This window comes from Nicotiana tomentosiformis, chromosome 9 (assembly GCF_000390325.3).
Source record: "Nicotiana tomentosiformis chromosome 9, ASM39032v3, whole genome shotgun sequence".
In the NCBI taxonomy this organism is placed as follows: domain Eukaryota; kingdom Viridiplantae; phylum Streptophyta; class Magnoliopsida; order Solanales; family Solanaceae; genus Nicotiana; species Nicotiana tomentosiformis.
The window spans coordinates 39,170,486-39,192,795 of NC_090820.1; the positions used below are offsets into that span (position 1 = coordinate 39,170,486).

The 22,310-nt window shown below is 39.2% G+C and overlaps 1 long non-coding RNA gene across 1 annotated transcript; it reads left to right on the forward strand.

The window, feature by feature from the left end:
- The first annotated feature begins 18,425 nt into the window (after positions 1–18,425).
- LOC138899463 (uncharacterized) lies at positions 18,426–19,516 on the forward strand. The gene is made up of 3 exons (XR_011411113.1): positions 18,426–18,704; positions 18,786–19,033; positions 19,312–19,516. It is a non-coding gene; the product is annotated as an uncharacterized lncRNA (long non-coding RNA).
- Positions 19,517–22,310: the final 2,794 nt, after the last annotated feature.

Here is a 22,310-nt window from a genome sequence, read left to right on the forward strand (position 1 = left end):
TTCGGATCCACCTGAATCCCCTCACTGGACGCCACGTGCCCCATGAACGCCACTGAACTAAGCCAAAACTCACACTTGGAGAACTTGACATAAAGTTTCTCCTCCCTCAACCGCTGCAACACAATCCTCAAATGCTAGGCATGCTCCTCCTGGATACGAGAGTACAACATGATGTCATTAATGAATACTATGATAAACGAGTCGAGATAGCGTTGAAACACATTGTTCATCAGATGCATGAATGCTGTTGGGGCATTGGTCAGCTCAAAAGACATCACAAGGAACTCATAATGATATAACGGGTCGTGAATGTCGTCTTTTGAATATCCGAGTCCCGAATCTTCAAATGGTGATACCCAGACCTCAAATCAATCTTAGAGAACACCCTCTCTCCCTGAAGCTGGTCAAATAGACCATAAATGTGCGGCAAAGGATACTTGTTCTTGATTGTAACTTTGTTCAACTCCCTATAATCAATGCACTCCGCATAGTACCATCCTTCATCTTCAAAAATAGAAGCGTTGTACCCCAAGGTGACACGCTAGGCCTAATAAACCCCCTATAAAGAAGTTCCTGAAGATGCTTATTCAATTCCTTCAACTCAGTTGGTGACATACGATACGGGGGATAGAAATGGGCTGAGTGCCCGGCACCAAGTCAATACTAAAGTCAATATCCCTTTCGGGCGGCATGCCCGACAGGTCTGCAGGAAACACATCCGGAATGTCTCGCACCACTGGAACAGAATCAATAGTTGGAGTATCAGCACCAACATCCCACACAAAGGCCAAATAAGATAAACAACCCTTCCCAACCATGCGTTGGGCCTTCAAATATGAAATCAGTCTGTTGGGGACATAGTCTAGAGAACTTTTCCACTCAATCCTTGGCAACCCCGGCATCGCCAACATCACGGTCTTAGCATGACAATCCAGAATAACATGACATGGAGACAACCAATCCATACCTAAGATCACATCGAAATCAACCATACTAAGCAATAAGAGATCAACTCTAGTCTCCAATTCCCCTATAGTCACTATACATGACCGATATACGTGCTCCACATCAATAGTATCGCCTACTGGCGTAGATATATGAACAGATGAAACTAAGGACTCACGGGGCATATCTAGATAATTATCAAAATACGATAATACATATGAATAAGTGGAACTAGGGTCAAATAATATAGAAGCATCCATATGGCATACTGAGACAATACATGTGATCACTGCGTCTGAAGCAATAACATCTGGTCTGGAAGGTATAGCATAGAATCAGGCCTAAACGCCACCTGATCGGCCTCCCCCTCTAGGCCAACCTCTAGTTGCCTAAGCCCCACCCCAAGCTGGCTGGGCGGATGGTGAAGAAACTGGTGCTGAAGTTTTAGTCCGACTCCTTTGCTGAGTTAGACCTCTCGAAAGGCGGGGACAATGTCTCTTTATGTGACCCAAATTACCACACTCAACATAACCCCTCCCTGCATATGGTGGTGAGTACTGAGGCGAACCCCGAGAGAAAGAATAACTATTAGAAGGACCTGGTACAGATTAACCCTCACCTGATGGTGCACGAGATGAACTCTGAGCTGGAAGGGCATTGAGAGATGACTGACCCTAATGAGCACTCCATGAACCATGGATGGATGATGCATCATGGGGAACCGAACGAGCCATCTGGGCATGCCTATAAGGACATCCCCAGTTGTGGTAGAACTGACCCCCAGAAGGAACACCGCTGAAACCACCCGATCTACTAGGCCTCTTGGCCTTCCTCTCTCTGTGCTCCTGACTGCGGACCATCTCTATCTGCCGAGCAATATCAACCACCTCATTGAAAGTAGCACAAGATACCCTCTCCCTAGTCATAAGCAATCGCAACGCATATGTGAGGCCATCAATGAACCTCCTAATCCTCACCCTATCAGTAGGAACCAACCAAACTGTGTGACGAGCCAACTTTGAAAACCTCATCTCGTATTGGGTCATAGACATGCCCTCTTGATGTAGCTGCTCAAACTGTCTGCACAGCTCTTCCCCGCGAGAGTGCTGTATGAACTTTTCCAAGAAGAGAACGGAGAATTCTTGCCATATAAGTGGTGTTGCACCGATCGGACTGTGCCTCTCATAAGCCACCCATAATCTGAAGGCAGCCCCAATAAACTGAAAAGTAGTGAACGAGACCCCACTGGTATCCAGAATACCCGTTGTGCGAAGAATCCGTTGGCACTTATACAAGAAGCCCTAGGAATCCTCTAACCTAAATGATGGAGGCTGAAGCCTTCCAAATCTCTATAGTCACTTCTGCTCATCATCAGTCATTACGAGGACCACCTAGGCATGAGCAGCTGGAACCGGTTGGGCTAGTAGTAAGCCTGTATCTAAAGTCCCTGCATCACCTGCTCCGGAGTTCGGGCAGCAGGGGTACTAGTACCTCCCCCAGCCTGAGAAGTGGCTGGTGCAGCTTGAGCCAAAACCACCTGAGCAAGGCAAGAACAAATAGTCAATGGTTGAGCCAAAGCCTCTTGAAGGCTTGGAATCACAATGGGCACAACTGGTACCTGAGTTGGCCCCGCTGGCTCAACCACTTTCGGAACCTGCTCCTGAGCTAGAGCAACTGGTGGATTTGCAGGTGCCGCTCTAACTGTTGTACAAGCTGCACATCTGCCCCTACAGCAGCCCCTACCGCGACATCAGCCTCATGTGACTTTAGCTGGTGGTATTGGTGGCTGGCCATCCAGTCCGGTAGCACGTGTCATCTCCATCTGTGAGAGAATAGAAAAATAGAAATTTATTGACCAGAATCAACAAATTCGCACGACAAGAATACAAGAATGTGAAGTTTCTTAAGTGTTCGGCAGCCTCTCGAAGATAAGTAAATACGTCTCTGTACCGATCGGCAAGACTCTACTAATCCTGCTCTGATACCAACTTGTCATGGCCCAAAACTAACTTGTCGTGATGGCGTCTATCATGGTACTAGGCATGATGACTACACAGACATTTCCAACACTCTAAAGCTTTGAAAGATAAGAAGTTAAAATTAAGGAAAACCTTTTTAAAAAAACAGAGTAAGAAATTATAATTCAATACAAAATCTCTCCCAAAACCGGGGCGTCACCGAGTACATGAGCATCTACATAAAGACATAGTCTAATACATCGTCTAGGTAATAAAAACCAAAACATAAAATGAAAGATAAGGAGGGAGAGTTAAGGTCTACGAACGCCAAGAAAATACCTCGATAGTCTCCAAAAATCCGGACTCCACAACTCAGCAACCGCCGTGACCGGAAGCACCTGGATCTGCACACAAGGTGCAGGGTGTAGCGTGAGTACAACCAACTCAATAAGTAACAAATCTAACCTTTGGACTGAAAGGTAGTGACAAACTCAGCAGGTACAGTTCAATATAGAAATAATACAGAAATGTAGGCATGCTTTCAAGTTCAACAGTTAAAATCAATTAAAGTAAAATAGATCAATTCTGAATTATATGAGAAGTATGGCTTCTCTACATCTACATGCCAATGCACATGCTGTATGTGATGCACCACGTTAAAAACCTCGTATACTCACATTCTCAGAATACTCAATCACTCACTACTGTATATCGCCAATCCAGCCCAGGGAAGATCCATCCCCTATATATATATATATATCAACTAACAGTCAGTCACTTAGTACTGTATAAGGCCAATCCAACCCAGGTGAGGATCTATCCCCAAATATAAATAATTCGAACAAGATCCATGTTCAGGGAAGATAAATCCCTCAATATAGTCAACTGCGCTCACTAGGAGTGTGTACAAAATCCGGAGGGGCTCCTTCATCCCAAGCGCTATAATAAGCCATATCCAGGTATAAATCAATAAAACATGTTGTTGCGTGTAGCTCGATCCCATAACTGTAACTCTCAATCAGGCCCTCGGCTTTACTCAGTCATCAATCTTTCCTGTCTCTCTCTTTCGGTCTCAAAAGGTCGTGAAACTAGCCCAAATTGATGATATGATATAGCAATAAATAGCAACGGAGACTGAGATATGATATGAAATGAATAAATATGACTGAGTATGAAATTTTAATGTAATAAATAAGTCGACAACAAGAAACGACCACTATGGGTCCCAACAGTACCAACATATAGCCTAAACATAATTTCTACCATGATTGGCAGCTCAATTACTTATCACATGATGAAAACACGGATATCAACAAGATAAATCAACTATACAGTTTCATGGGATCGACCAGGTCACAGTTCTTACGGTGCACGCCCGCACACCTATCACTTGGCAAGTGTGTTACTTCAACACCAATCATATAACACATAATTCGGGGTTTCGAACTCTCAGGGCCAAGTTTAGAAGTGTTACTTACCTCAATCCGAGCAAATCTCTACTCGAGCTGGCAAAATGGCCTCCGAATGCCTCAAATCTAGCCACAAACAATGCGATACAATCTACATGGGCTAAAGGAATCAATTCCTTAAGGAAATACTTAGTTATTAATCAAAATTCAGAAGTCGACTCCAAATCCGACCCCCGGGCGCACGTCTCGAAATCTGATAAAAGTCAAAAACCCGAAATCCCATTAGACCATGAGTCCAACCATACTAAATTTATCAAAATTCGACACCAAATCATCACCCAAATCCCCAAATCAAACTCTCCAAATCTCTAGCCTCAAACTCCCAAATTCCACCTTAAATACACATAAACTAGGTGGAAAACATCAATGGGGAAACACGATTATTGAATAAATTAGACCACAAGTGACTTACCTCAAGAAATTCCCCAAAAATCCTCTCAAGAATCGCCAAATCCCGAGCTTGAAATGTTAAAAATGGTGAAAATCTCGAAACCCTCATTTTAAATAATCTGCCCAGCATTCTCGCTGCTGCGGCTAATTTAGCCGCTTCTGCGGCACCTCTTTTGCGGTCCCTCATTTGTATATGCAGAAGCCACTAAGCCAACTAACTGCTTCTGCGATCAAAATTCCCGCTTCTACGGGTGCGCATCTGCGCAAACAATCCGCTTCTGCGGACCAGCCTCCTTAATCCTTTTCCGTTTCTGTGATCCTCCACGTGCAGGTGCGAGTCTGCACCTGCAGAATTCCTTCTGCATCTGCGCTCCACAGTACCCCAGTAAGTCTTGTGCTTTTGCGCATATCTAGCTGCATCTGCGGCATAGCACTTGCGGCCAATCCCAGCTTCAGAAATGCACTAAGTCTCTTTTTCGATCCGTTAACCATTCAAAATCAACCCGAGGCCCCAAATATACCAACAAGTCCTAAAACACAATACGAACATAGTCGAGTCCCCAAATTAGCTCAAACAACATCAAAAACACGAATCTCCCCCAATTCAAGCCTATTGAAACAAGAAAATTCCATCTTCTATAAACGACGCTGAAATACATCAAACCATATCCGATTGACCCCAAATTTTACACACAAGTCATAAATGACACCGCGGACCTACTCCAACTCCGGAACTGGAATCCGACCCCAATATTAAATAGTCCACTCCCGGTCAAACTAATAAAAAAATCCACTTTTCACCATTTCAAGCCTAATCCAACTACGGACCTCCAAATCACAATCCGGACACGCTCCTGAGTCTAAAATCATGAAATTGAGCTAATGGAACCATCAAAACTCCATTCTGGAGTCGTGTACACATAAGTCAACATCTGGTCAACCATTTCAACTTAATCTTTCAACCTTGAGACTAAGTATATCAATTCATTCTGAAATCCCTCTGGACCCGAACCGACTTACCCGACAAGCCACATAACAGCTATAAAGCGAAAAATAAGCAGTAAATTAAAGAACGGGGTTACAACTCTCGAAATGACCGGCCGGATCGTTACATGAGAAATGATAACGAGTCATTTGATGGCTCAAATGAGAAAAGGCTCCCACCAAATATGCTTTCTAGAATTGAGATACTTAATCAAGTGCAAGATCTTAAAGGGTTACAATTGACAAAGGATCCAAAGAAAAGGATTAAGATATCACATGATGTTTGGAAAGATAACTAGAATAAGAGGAGTATCTTTTTTAAACTTCCATATTGGAAATCTCTCTTGTTGCGACATAATTTGGATGTTATGCATATTGAGAACAATATGTGATAATATTTTGGGGACGATCATAAATGCCAAAAAAAAGACCAATGATACCATTAAAACTCGACTAGATTTGCAAGAAATGAACATTAGGCCGGAATTGTACCCTATTAAAAATGGAGAAAAATATGAAGTTCCAACTGCATGTTACACATTATCTCCCCAAGAAAAGAACAACATATGCCTTTTTCTTAAAGAATTTAAAGGTTTCAGATGGATTTTCATCTAATATTTCTCAGTGTGTTAACTTGAAGGTGCACAAGATTTCTAGCTTGAAGAGTCATGATTCTCATGTTCTTCTACAATATTTACTCCCTCTTTCACTACGTGGTATGTTGTCTAAAACTGTGTGTGAACTCCTTATCGAGTTGTCTTTATTTTTTAATGTGCTGGGAGCAAAGGTATGAAGGACTGATGACTTGGATCATACTGAAGCTCAAATTCCTATAACTCTTTGAAAGTTAGAAAAGGTCTTCCCTCCTTCATTTTTTGATGTCATGGTGCACTTGCCTACTCACTTAGCTAATGAAGCTAAGCTTGCTGGACCTGTTCAGTATCGATGGATGTATCCTATAGAATGATAGTTATATTTTTGAAATCTCTCATTGGTAATAGGGCTTGTCCAGAAGGTTCCATTGCAGAGGGTTACCTTGCAATTGAATGTATGACCTTATGTTCAAGGTATCTGCATAGAATCGACATAAAGTTTAATCATCCATAATGAAATTATAATGGTGGTTAAAAAAATTCGGATGGAGGTTTATCTCTATTTTGTAAATCTGGAAAAACTTTAGGAGATCCAAAAACTCATGATCTTGAAGTAGATGAATTGGAACAAGCAAATATATACATACTGAATAATTATGATGAGGTTCTACCATTTCTAGAGTATGATATCTTTTCCTTCATATCATATTTTGTTTTCCTTGTTTCCTGTCGGATTGTTTCTCCTTTATGTATGACATTTGTGATTCGAATAAAACTTATAGAGAGTTTGCACAAATTCATATAGATTCTACTCAACACTTATCTAATACAGAATGGAACATACAATTTATCGTATGATTTAAATATAGGGTGAGTAATATATACATATCAAATTTCAAAATCAAATATTATATTACTCATTCTAAAGTAATTAAGTTTATCCTATTGATAGGTTGCACAATTGTATAAAGGAGATGATAGCCGACTCATTGAAGATCTCTCTGCACTTTCACGTTGTCCAATCCAATATGCATTACATATAATGGCTACATTGTTAATGGATATAGATTTTATGTATAAGATTATAATAAACATTTAAGGACTCAAAATTGAGGTGTGGTTCTTGTCGATGAGACTGGTGAACATAGTGAGATTATTGATTACTATGGAGTTTTAACTGATGTTCTTGAATTACAATTCACCGGAAGAAGAGTGATTTTGTTTCAATGTAATTGGTTTGATGCGTATGATAAAAAGAAAGGAATTAAAACAGATGAATATGTCATTGTAAGTGTTAATTGGGGATGATTTTTGAAAACAAACGAGCCTTTTGTATTAGTAGACCAGACATATCAAGTATTTTATGCTAATGATAATTCCAATAAGGGTTGGCGTGTAGCAAGAAAGACATAACCTCGTGATTCCTATGAGATTTTGCAACAAATGGATGGTGATGTTGTAGCTTTAGAAAATCCTACGCAAAATAAACGAAAAAGAAAAATTGAGGTGAAGTATATCTTTATGCCATGACCATATTCATATTGTTATGAATTTTGGTTACCTGATCTTTTTGTTAGTACATTAATGTTTTAATTTGATTTTTTGTAGGTTTGATATGAAACCATCAAATAATAAAAATGAAGTGGCATCCACTATGAAAGTTACTACCAAATATGCATTTGTTGCACCAGGTTCTATAGGGAAGGGACGAGGTAGAGGGCTTAAATCTATATGCTCTTTAGGGGTATCTGGACCAGATATTCTATTTTTTTCATCTACTAATTAAGTTATGCAGTCCAACCAAATTGTTGAAACGAGTATGGTTTCTCAAATTTATTGTGTTATTAATTTGTACACTTAAAGTTTAGTGCTAAAGTTTTTACTAATATGATTTCCATCAGAATGCTCATTATGCTAGTCAAAGTATGTCAAGACCGTCTAAGAGCGCCATGTTTGCTGCTCAAGGACTTCGAAAAATGAAAAAAATCCTTTGGTTCATGACAAAGAGAATATAAAAACTAATATTCCGTTTTCTCCTTCTGATGATCAAGTTATGCAATCCACCCAAAAATTTGAAACAAGTATGTGTTGTTTTCGATTGAGAAATTTAGTATAGTTGTGAATGTAGATTGTTTAGTTGATGATAATGACTGCTTGGTGTATGTCTTTTTTTGTGTTCTGTTGTTTGCGTCATGCTTTTACATCACTCTGGACTTGCCAAATTTTCTTCACTTAGATGACTGTTAGGATGCCAAATGATCCTCCTTCCTATAAATGATATAATATTTGTTGACCAATATTATATGACCAATTGCTTCTTAGATCATTTTAGGAGTTACTTCTTATTGGCATTTTGAGGATCAAAATCAGAACTAAGAGAAATGGTCTCGTTCAATTCTCGTCTGTCTATGTGGATATGTCAAAACTGTTCATTGATAGATGGTTTTTATAGTTTTTGTTCTTGGTAATTATATTGCTTTGCTGAGGTGTTGAGCGCATGATATCTTGTGGTTGTCCTAGTTATTAAGATAGTTATAGGATATGGATCAGGTTAAAGGTTGTAGGATCTGTTTGGTACACGCATTGACCTTTTTCCATAACAATGCTTTCCTATTTAAAGTGTTGGTATTGAAAATGTTCAGTAGTAAAATAATGAAAACAGCTTGCGGCGTAATGTGCTGTAACTTCTCAATTCTGTTCTTTTTTTTAACTGAATTTAATTTAATGCCAAACTTTTAGTAATATGATTTCTTACATCAGGTGCCACGACCCAAAATCCACTAAAGGCAGTGATGACGACTAACATCGGTATCAGGCAAGTCAACAGTGATTGATCAACTTAATTACCCATTTTTGTATTTTGAAATCATAGTATTCGTCAATTAAATCGTATGAAATAGAATTTGCACAACTATAATAACGAACAACCCGTTGGAACCCCCAAAACTCGTTGTCACAAGTGCATGAGCAATTTCTAAGGAGAACAATAATAATACAACATATGTCCCGAATGTAATAAGACAGAATAAAATAAATAGTACAATGGAGACTCGGTGGACTGCGATGCATAGCATGGAATACAGCTCACATAAAGTCTCCTCAACAGGTGCGCCTACACGCCAAGGTGATTATCAATGAACCTGTCAGATCCTGCACATTTAGTGCAGAAGTGCAGCATGAGTACGTAAATCAACGCGTACCCAGTAAGTATCTAACCTAACCCAGGAGAAGTAGTGACGAGGCGTCGACATCGACATCGACACTTACTAAACGTCGAATAAAGAAATATAATAAAACATGAGCATATATGAGGTATACGGCAATGATGGGGTAAATCGGTAAGTTACATAATGTTCCAATTTCTTCTTTCAAAGCATAAATTTTCTAATGCTTGTATTCTACCTTAACTGCTCAGAAAAATATCAAGTGCCATTATCAAATAAATAAGAAATACCATATAAAATGCCGGACATCAGTGGAAGGATTATCTCATGAATATTCGGACTACTAGCAATATAACGCATGATTCTGCCGAGGTCATTCGGCCCGATCCGAAATAATGTGTACATTGCCGAGAGTCGTGCGGCATGAAACATAGATGCATCTATATACTGCCGAGGCGTTCGGCTCGCTCCACAAAAAAAGGAAGCAAGTTATTAAATTACGATATACGTGCTTACAATACAGTATATGAGCACAAAGTGAATATAATCTTTACCGTTTCTCAAATAACTCGCCCACAAATCAAAGTGATAATGTGCGGCCTAATATACATATATTTATTTCTAATCAATTTCAATTATAACTTCAATTAATCAAGCAAGCGTAATGAGTTCAAATAATTCAAATATTATATGATAAGGTCCAAAGTCTACCAGGACATAAACATGCTTTAGCTACGTACAGACTCTCGTTACCTCGTGCGTACGTAGCACTCATAACTAGTTGCACATAACAATAAGTATCACGTAGGGGTAATTTTCCTCTCACAAGGTTAGACAGGAGACTTACCTCGTTCCGAAGTTCCATAACCGGCTCCAAAGCCTCTCAAACACCTCAAACTAATGCCCATCGGTCCAAAACTATTCAAACAATATGCAAACCAATTAAAATATATTATAATACCCATAATTAATTAATTTAAACAATTCTCAATTCCGCTCGAAAAGTCGATAAAGTCAACCCTCCGGCCCACGTGCCGGGGTTTCGAAATTGTTTGAAGATAAACCTTACCCATAAGACCATGAACTCAAATTTATAATTTATTCCTAATTCCATGTCCAAATATCGTAGTAAAAAATCCAAAAATACCAAATTTCTAGGGTTTCTCTTAATATCTCAAAATCTCAATAACTTTCCATGTTTAAATCCTTGTATAATCCATGTAATTAGCTAACAAGGTGCGGGAATTACTTACCTTACAATAGATGATGAAAACCTCCCCTTGAAGCTCTCCAAAATCCCCCAAACCAAGAGAGAAATGAGTGATATGAGCAGAATCCCCGATTTAAAACAATCTGCCCAGGCCCCGTCCTTCATCGCGTTCGCATGACCAAGGTTGCGTTCGTGTGACCAAGGTCGAGTTCACGAAGGCCTGTCCATGTACAACATTGCGTTTGCATTCAAGCTCCTGCATTCGCGATAGCCAACTGCCCCCATCCTAGAATTCCTCTTTCGCGTTCGCGTATGTCCTTCCGCGTTGGCGAAGGGAAAACTACTAACCCAACAACTTACTGCGTTCGCGACTACCTTGTCACGTTCGCGTAGGGTAAGGTCCCCCCTGACCCCCAGCTCTCCTTTGCGTTCACGAAGCACAAAAAGCTAGCCACCATTTTTCCTTCTTTGCGAATGCGGGACTCCCTTCGCGTTCGCCAAGGACAAAATCAGAACCAGCAACAGCATCAGCAAAACAAGGAGAAATGACTCGAAACCATCCTGAAACACACTTGAGACCCCCAGGACCCTGTCCAATCACACCAACATGTTCCATAACATAATACGGACCTGCTCGAGGCCTCAAATCATACTAAACAACATTAAAACTACGAATCGATGATCAAAACCCTTCCTTAAATTTTCAAACTTTGACGAACGCATCCGAATCATATCAAAACATTCCGGAATAATGCCAAACTTTGCGCACAAGTCATAAATACCAATACGAACCTTTTCCAAGGCTCGAAACTTCAAACTGACATCGATAACACCAAAGTCCACTTCAAATCAAACTTAAGAAATTCTAAACCTTCAAAATGCTAACTTATCATATTAAATGCTGAAATGCTCCCGGCGACCCGATACTCAACCCGAACATACGCCCAAGTCCGAAATTATCATACAAACCTATTGGAACCTTCAAATCCCGACTCCGGGGTCATTTACTCAAAAGCCAAACCTTGGTCAACTCTTCAAACTTAATGCTTTTGAATTTAGAATTTTCTTTCCAAATCAACTGTGAACTTCCCAAAATTCTATTCCGACCGCACGTACAAGTCATAATACCTGAAGTGAAGCTACTCGAGGCATCAAACCGCCGAACGACGCGCTAGAGCTCAAAATGACCGGTCGGGTCGTTACATTCTCCCTCACTTAGGCATACGTTCGTCCTCGAACGTTCCAAGAAGTGTTTCGGAGTTGTCCAAAATCACTGTTTAACACCTCGTGCACCTACTCGTGCCACTGCAACCCATGTGAGCACATTAACTCAAGCCAGACTCAAGATCCTCCTTATAACTCCTTCCAACATCTAAAATTCTCCACGAGACTCGATTTTTAACATACAAACACCGCATCAATCACTGCACTTTGTACCAAAACATGATCATGCACCTATGCTGAAATCACATCATGTATCACATAAGTCGGTTGCCCATAATAACATGCTCCTGCCGCAATAGCTGCGATTTCATGAATTCGATGCCCGCAATATGCCTCATAACATATGTAAGCCTTGTTCCAATTCTCGCAATACTTCCACTATGGAAGAGATGTGTAGAAACTCATAATCACCTGCCAAATCAATAAATGATAGAGTCTCTCCTTCTAACAAGAACCATTATCTCATTCTGAACTGAATAACGGTATTTTCTCTTTCATATACCCTACATAACACTTATACTTACGAAATGCCCGAATATCGACCACAAGAACGCTAAGTGCATAATACGAATCCTGGGGAGACGGATAGCTTCATACTCTACAAAACCCAAGCACAACTAAGGTGTAATGATGACCTCCATCTCGAGAGCCACCTGCTCACATAACACCACAAGTTACACGGGACCTCAACATGCATGTCAATTATTAAACCGCCTCACAACCCACATGGCACAATAGAGATTTACATGGAATAGCTGACGATGGGAATAACATCCAATGCTCGATGACTCCTCCATAAGCAATGCTATAAGGAACCAACACATCCATCCTAATGTAGAGCACACACTCACACTAGACCCACCAACGGACCTCACACCGATTCTGATCATACCATACTGTGACAATAATATTCCAAAGATCCACAATGGCCCTATTCATGACACATAAGAACAATCGTCAAATCTAAAACAAACTCATACGGTCCGCAGCCCAGGGAAGAGGATGCCTCTGAGGCATAAACTCTCATATTTGCGATATTACCAAAAATCCCCGTACTTGATTTCAATCATTAACAATCAAGTAACTAACATGCTACACTTATACAAATCTCCCAGTGGGGTACGCTCCCATGACCTTCCGCCCCAAGTATCAAAGTCTGCACATCCATACCACCAACCGGTCTAATTCTGTAAGGCAAATCAAGAATCCACAATCAATACACAAATCCCCTTACTCAGAACGTCATTCTCCGGTGACATAAAAGAATATATCAGCTTACTACACCTATCATGCCGCTACACGAGAATACCAGAATTCATCATAACCCCTGAACTACTAGTAGAATAAACACTTCATTGGATAGAAACATTTCACTTAGCTTATTTCAGAAGAACCAATGCAATGCGCAACTAAATTCCCCAACTGCGGACAATACAAACCTCGAGTCGTGGTCTAAACTGTCATGAATCCATTTACACAACATGTCCATTTGAATCAAATACCCCCCAAATCAATCAAAATATGGTGGCTGTCAAGCCCACACGTACAACCATAAATCACATGTGCAACTTCACATACTGAGGGAACTGATCATTGCGACAATCATGCTAATTCAACCATTACTAACCGACCCAACTTCCTCAAGTTTACTCTCAACTTGACATATAAATGATAATAGCTCCATTCAGAACGTAACAAACCAAATCCGCACTCTTTCTGAGTGACCCACATCATGACACCACATCATCTCAATACTTATGAAGCATCTCATACCCTCTTTATGCTCACAATAGCATCTCCAACTGGTACACCAATTCTTCAAGACCTTCCGTGAATCCGAAGCTTTTTCTTCCTTTCTTCCAATACTGCACCTCATACCCAATGATAACATAGAACATTCCAAGTCCTGTTTGTAATCTACTACAAAAACTAGATCCTTAGCCACATAACGGACCCGAAATCTATAGGCACTACACTTTAATTCTTGAACCCACTAGGACTGTTGTCGAGAGTCACCCACGCTGACCTGGTCCTGAATACAACCAAACTCCAATGCTCCACTAGCACATGAACACTCTCTCAAAGAAGCAACCGGTTGAACTCTTTTCCTTGTACATCACATCCACAAAATCATAAACTCTTAGTCTTCCCCAAAACCTGAACATGAATTAATAAAGCCGAATATAGCACACATCCATCAAGTTCTTTGCGGAATTACCCCTGATGTTTCCTTTTCTTAGTCGTAAATAATCTACCAATACACCAATTACCAGAAACCACACAAGAAGACACCCACGCGATCCAATTGTAGACAGTGGGATCCCTCACTTAACTCTAAGCTACCACCACATAATGTAGAGCCCACAACGATTCCTCCTTCTCAATTACCATGTTCTCGCACCGTTAACCCGCCAAATTTCTCGAAGTCTTTTGTAAAGCTTTTCATGAACATTCTAAATCATCAGTCACAATCAATATTCGACCTCTTACCGGGTATCAAGTAGTATTCTTCACAGAAGCTTCATCAACATCACGCAACCGCTAACTTGCTCACAGGAGATAACCCGCATGTGAAATTCCTTACTGACATCTTCCAACGATGTTGCACTGGTACAAATACCACATAATCAGTAAATTCTCCTGAGCCCATGCTCGCCCACCGGTGGCATAAGTTTCTTGCTTCCCCATTGACATCAACTGAAAGTTCAACGATACCTTCCAAACTGAAGTCATATTGCATCTGAAATGATAATCAAATCGTCACGCTCCTCTTCATTTCAAGCAAACTCCTTTCTGCCATATTCAATCTTTCTCTGTACAGTAACCATCATTCCAAATAAAATTTGTAGACCAAATTACCTTCCATCATGATTCCCAAACCCTTTTACACTTTCTCAAGGTACGTGGCTTTCCTACCACATAATCCATATGCTACTCTGCCACTCCCACTTCGGTCAAACTATCTCCTCTAAGCAACTTCTTGACTTCTGCTTCTAATACTTGACCTGCTAGTAATTCATCCACCACGGGACACCTCCCGCCAGGTCCTTCCTCAACCTTCGCTACCCCAAATGTTGTCTCAAACCAAGTCCATACCTGTAGCACCTGAACTAATGGATTGCTACCAACTCTAAACCTCCTAGAAGATCATCTTTCTTGGGCCATCAACATTAAAAATACAAATTCGATTCTGAACTGTTGCCTACCGCTATCTCTAACAACTGCCCCTCAGGAACATTTCACAACACCCTGCCCCAAAGGCAAAATCAAAGAAGACTATAGCACCGGCCAACCTTAATGAGTTCCCAACAAGGACGACGATACCACATCACAAATGATAATTCCACCATGCTCGAAAATACCAAGTCTCGTCACTTTATCAACCAAACCTGGACATCTATAGTCTGATTGCCTTTCCTCCACTGGAATTAAATGTTGAACCCCTAAATCATGCTCTGAGAAATCCTATATTCAAGTCATTCACTTCCTCCACATATAAATGAGCACTCCACCATTACATCAATATTGTATGATAACGACGTATGAATATCGTAGCAATCTGTGCATAGCCTCAAAACCATCGGAAATAAATCTATTGAGCTTAAAGTATAGAACATCTTTCCGCAAGGTGACGATAATGGCTTGTACGAACATGCAGTGAAAAATGCCCTGCACTAAGTCTGCAGTACCAATATAACTCCTGGACAGCCAATTTGAAACTAGCACTTCACGTCGCATAAGATTGAGTAGGAAAAAAATAAAGGCACAAGCCTCAATGGAATCAAACCGCATGATGAGAAAATCAATAAGGGAAGTGCTCCTAACAGTCCGGTAGCCTCTCGAAGATAAGTACAGACGTCTCCGTACTGATCCGCAAGACTCTACTAGACTTGCTCATAACTCGTGAGACCTAAGTGAACCTAAGGCTCTAATACCAAGCTGTCACGACCCAAAATCTACTCGGTGGAATGCGATGCGTAGCCTAGAATGTAGCTCACATAAAGTCTCCTTAACAGGTGAGCCTGCACACCTAGGTGATCATCAATGAACCTGTCAGATTCTGCACATTTCGTGTGGAAGTGCAGCATAAGTACGCAAATCAATACGTACCGAGTAAGTATCTAGCCTAACCCCTAATAAGTAGTGACGAGAGGTCGACATCGACACTTTCTAAAGGTCCAATAAAGAAATATAATAAAACATGAGCGGATTTGAGGCATACGGCAATGATGGGGTAAATTTGTAAGTTACATAATCTTCCAATTTCTTCTTTCAAAGAATAAATTTTCTAAATCTTGTACTCTACCTTAACAGCTCAGAAAAATGTCAAGTGTCATTATCAAATAACTAAGGAATACCATATAAAATTTTGGGCACCAGTGGAAAGATTAATTCGTGAATATTCGGACTACTAGCGATATAATGCACGATTCTGTCGAGGTCGTTCGGCCCGATCCGAAATAATGTGTACACTGCTGAGGGTCGTGCGGCACGAACCATAGATGCTTCTATATACTGCCGAGGCGTTCGGCCCACTTCACAAGAAAAGGAAGGAGGTTACCGAATTATGTGACACGATCTTACAATACAGTACATGAACACAAAGTGAATATAATCTTTACCGTTACTCAAATAACTCGCCCACAACTCAAAGTGATGAGGCGTGACCTAGTATACATATATTTATTTCTTTATCAATTTCAATTATAACTTTAATTAATCAAGCCAGCGTAATCAGTTCAAATAATTCAAATATTACATGATAAGTTTCTAAGTCTACCCAGACATAAACATGCTTTAGTAACGTACGGACTGTCATCACTTCATGCGTAGGTTGAACCTACAACTAGTTGCACATAATAATAAATATCACCTAGGGGTAATTTCTCCCTCACAAGATTAGACAGCAGACTTACCTCGCTCCAAAGTTCCATAACCAACTCCAAGGCCTCTCAAACACCTCAAACCAATGCCCGTCGGTCCAAAACTATTCAAACAATATACAAACCAATCAAAATATATTCTAATACCCATAATTAATCAATTTAAACAATTTCCAACTCCGCTCATAAAGTCGATAAAGTCAACCCTCGGGCCCACGTGACCGGATTCCGAATATTTTTGAAGATAAACCTTAACCATAATCCACTAATTCAAATATATAATTTATTCCTAATTCCATGTCCAAATTTTGTTGTCAAAACTCAAAAATTACCAAATTTCTAGGTTTTCTATTAATATCTCAAAATCTTTACAAATTTCCATGTTTAAATCCTTGTATAATCCATGTAATTAGCTAACAATATGCCAGAATTACTTACCTTAAAATAGATGATGAAAACCTCCCCTTGAAACTCTCCAAAATCGTCCAAACCAAGAGAAAAATGAGTGATATGAGCAAAATCCCCGATTTAAAACAATCTGCCCAGGCCCCGTCCTTCATCGCATTCGCGTGACCAATGTCGCGTTTGCGAAGGCCTGTCCATGCACAACATCGCGTTTGTATTTAAGCTCCCGTATTCACGATAGCCAACTGCCCCATCCTAGAACTCTTCCTTTGCGTTCGCGTATTCCCTTCCGCGTTCACGAAGGGAAAACTGCCAACTCAACAACTTACCGTGCTCGCGACTACCTTGTCGTGTTCGTGTAGGGTACGGTCCCCCTGATCCCCAGCTCTTCTTCGCGTTCGCGAACCATCCTTCGCGTTCATGAAGTACAAAAATGCAGTCACCATTTTTCCTTCTTCACGAATTCGGGACTCCCTTCGCGTTCGCAAAGGACAAAACCAAAACCAGCAACAGTAGCAGCAAAACAAGGGAAAATGACCTGAAACCATCCCGAAACACACCTGAGTCCCCCGAGACCCTGTCAAATCACACCAACATGTTCCATAACATAACACAGACCTTCTCGAGGCCTCAAATCATATTAAACAATATCAAAAGTATGAATCGACGATCAAAACCCTTCCTTAAACTTTCAAACTTCGACGAACGCGTCTGAATCATGTCAAAATATTCCGGAATAACGCCAAACTTTGCGCACAAGTCATAAATCCTAATACGAACCTATTACGAGGCTCGGAACGTCAAACGGACATCGATAACACCAAAGTCTACTTCAAATCAAACTTAAGAAATTTTAAACCTTCAAAATGCCAACTTTTCATATTAAACGTTGAAATACTCTCGGACGACCCGATACTCAACCCGAATATATGCCCAAGTCTGAAATCATCATACAAACCTGTTGGAACCTTCAAATCTCAAATCCGAGGTCGTTTACTCAAAAGTCAAACCTTAGTCAACTCTTCCAACTTAAAGTTTTCGAATGTAGAATTTTCTTTTTAAATCAACTGCGAACTTCCCGAAATTTAATTCCGACCGTACGTACAATTCATAATACCTGAAGTGAAGCTACTCGAGGCCTCAAACCGTCGAATAATACGGTAAAGCTCAAAACGACCGATCGGATCATTACATCAAGTACTCTAGGTAAAGGACGAGGGCGAGAGCTTAGATCTATATACTCCTTTAAAGAGTCTGAAAATGAGGAACGATCCTTTCATCAGAATGCTCATTATGCAAGTCAAAGTATGTCAAGACCTTCTAAGAGTACAAGATTAGACTCTACCATGTTTGCCGCTCAAGGATTGCAAACAAAGAATAAAAACTCTTTGGTTCATGACAAAGAGAATATGCAAACTGATATTCCATTTTCTCCTTCTATTCATCAAGTTATGCAGTCCACCCAAACAGTTGAAAAGAGTATGGTTTCCCAAATCTATTTGATCACATATTAATCATTTTAACAATATTCTCTAATATTTATAAATTAAGCAAATTTAGGTTCATGTACTATTGGAAAGGTAAAAAAGGTTCGAGGAAGTAACAAGTACAAAGAATTTGCATCACTTGAAGTTGGAGAAAAGCTAAAAGTAACATTTTATAATAATCGAATAGTTTAAAAGAATATAAATCTATTTTCGAGGAACTTGAAAAAAATAGTTTGTAACCGTAATATATGTCCGCTGGGAATATCATCGTGGGATCGCATTAAGGAGAAAAAGTTAAATCACATCTGGGCAGCTGTTACGGTAATTGGATGGATTATTCCAATTTCTTCTTTGATTCCTCTTTTCTTACCATTCTTGGTACTTAATTATTGAGTTCTTATCACATTTTTACTAAAATAAAATAAAATTGAGAGTTCTATGTTTTAAATTCACAAAAGTTAAATAAAGCGAAGGGTTCTTTTTAATAATTTGGCCAGATCATTTCAAGACTCATTGTAGAACTATATTTTCTTGTATCACTTGGACTTTCTGTGATGATATTGGATATCAGCCTATATTTTGCTCATGATATATTGCAGGATAAATTTGAGAGTGATGACATGGATATTCATCACAATCACATTTTGGGATGGATGAAAGAGTTATGAAATAAATGGAGAGGACAATTGCAAGCAAAGTATGTGAAGGGTAAGCTAATACAAGAGGCTCTTAACAATGTGCCCAAGAGGGCAGATAAGAAACAATGGGAGTGGTCGGTAAAGGAATATTTTTCTACTGAAAGTTTTCAGGTTTGACATAATACCTAGTTGTGTAATTTTATTTTATACTATTATCTTTTGACTAATAATTTATTTATAGCATTTGAATTTAATATTGTTACTCAAATATAGGCGAGAAGTAACAGGAATGCAGCCAATTAGAGAGATTATTTATCAAAAGATGTTATCATCAAATCTATTTTTTCTTAATATTGACGAGACGTTATTTGACATATTTACTTTTATGTAAAAGGAGGAAAAGATGGCAAACCACCAGATTTGGCATCTATTTTCTTCGAGACTCGCAAGAAGAATAACACACTTGTTGATTCTGAAACAATTGAGAAACATGTGTGTTTGTTTAATTGAACATGTTCTTTACTTTAAGTTATTATGGGATCTAATAAAAATCTCTCTATATATTTTGTAGGCTCAAATCAAGAATTTGGTGCAGTCCTAGCCGTTATTTCCTAGCATAGAGATTGTAGAAAAATGCTTTGGACCTCAAAGTTATAGTCATGTATTTGGCTTCGGGGCTGGAGTAAAGGCGAAAGATTTGAAAGGTGGAACTTCCTCAAAAACTGGATTATTGGGTAAGCTACGTTCAACTCAAAATAAAAATCAGTCTTTGAAGGATCATCTGTCTAACTTCGAAAATGAGGTGAAAGAACTGAAGCATTTACTATTACTGCAACAACACACTAATTACCAGCCTCCAGTTCAAGAGAATGACAATTCGGATACTTGATGATACCAAGTGAATAACAAATTACCCGAAACATCAATTTATTTTGCTTATATAAGTATATGTTATTATATATTATTTGCGGAATTTATATCTTCTGCTGATTACGAGTTTATTGGTAGTGCATAGGGAAACAGTTGCCAATAATAATAATTGTTATATGCAATAAAAATTAGTTAAACATTGAGAAATAACTAAATTTTTTAAGAACAAAAAGTATTTTTATTCCAACAAAAAATATTACCAGTTTGATATTTGACTATTCTACTTGTTATTTCTTCATTGTCAATAGCATCTGAATGAAAAAACTGCATTCTTGCAATATCAACAAAAAAGTTGCAAGATGAACATAAAGCTCAACCAATAGGTACAAATTAGGATCAAAGAAATTCAGGTAGATTGAAAAGATTAAAAAAAGTTGAATCTTCAGTCTACAATTTGCTAAACATTGGTTGAAGGGGATTTCACCCTTCAACTCTTAAAAATAACTCAAAGCAGAAAAAGAAAGTAGGTTGAAACTACTACTGTAGCAATCAACTGTACAGTTAACAAGGATCAATATACATCAGTATCTATCTCCGTATTTTATCGCTGCCAGAATCTGTTAAGATGGTAAGCCTTCTAGCGGTCTTCACAAACTGACTGCAATCCCAAAAACAAGCAAAAGGACAATGTCAATAACTGCCCATGTGAACATTATTAAAATGAACATAAAGGAATCTGTGGCTTAGAACTTCACCCGAATGGTTCATCTCCAGCTCTGATAGGTTAGTTTTTCTACAGAATAGTTCGCCAAACTTGTCAGGAGCTTTCACATTTGGCATATGTTTGTTACTGTATAGCTCTTCATTTATTTGCATTGTCCCACTCAGATTCTTATTGCTTTTAGTATAGCAATTTAGTTAGGTGACTAATAAATACTGAAATCAATGTTGCAGCTTTTGCTGATCATTTGAACTTGTGGATTTGAACATTCAAAGGAGACCTGTCACTCTATATATATTGCATATTAACAAGTCTGACTAGCTAGTAGAAGCGATGTCTGATTTTTTGAGCTCAATATCCAACTTGTAAAAGAGCTATTCCATATAGGCTTCCCAACATACTCTTGTTGTTGGATATCAATGTCATTCCTTTACCTGATCAAACAAAAATTCTGACCAGCTAAGGAAAAAACTAGTAATAGTCTTGACTTCTAAACCCCTTTAAAACTGCTTTAATTGGGCCTGATAATTAAGTTTGAATGACTCTCATATCTGGTATGGGCTATGCTTAAAGCAAATCTTGAAGATGAAATATATGGAGAGGGTTGTAGACTATGAGAAATATGTCACATCATATTCGACGCTAATATGGCTTTATGCAATATCATCTGTGTTGAACTTTTAAATTCTACAGTATATAGAAAGAGTTCATCCTTCTGAGATAGCATATGATGGAAGTACATCAACTGATAGGCAGACTACGAGATTCACTTGTATGATAACTAGTGCTGTATTGTTATTTAACGATAATAGATTTCACCAGTGTCATTAGCTCTGATATGTTCTCATATGTGAACCATAGTGTTTCGTTGTATTTATCTCAGATTTGGTTTTTTGTTCCCTTTTCTTTTTAGGTAGCTTGTATTACTCATAGGTGATTTTATATAATTTATGCTTGTGTTGTTTCATCTGCAACTATTTTTGCAGATATTCAATTTCAGTCACAGCAGATTTTGTCTGCATTATCTGAAGTTGTCTAAAACTGACGAGAAAAACTATAGGATTTACCCCCCAAAATTCAATCAACTCAAATCTGTAACAATCTTGATACTGGGGAGGGCGTTGTCATGGGGGTGAGTAGTGGAGGCTGGCTGAGTCTGGGGCTAAGAAAGGTGGTAGTAGTTGGGCAGGGGTGGCATAAGGATGGTCTAGGGAGGCGTTGGTTGCAGATCTCACTTCCTTGTTGTTTAGGTACTTTATGTAGTCATATGTGATAAGCCAAGACATATAAAAGACATGTTAAGGACAAGGATAACTAGTACGTCTAAGCCACACCATGCCACAGATGATGAGATGGAAGTAGTGTTCTC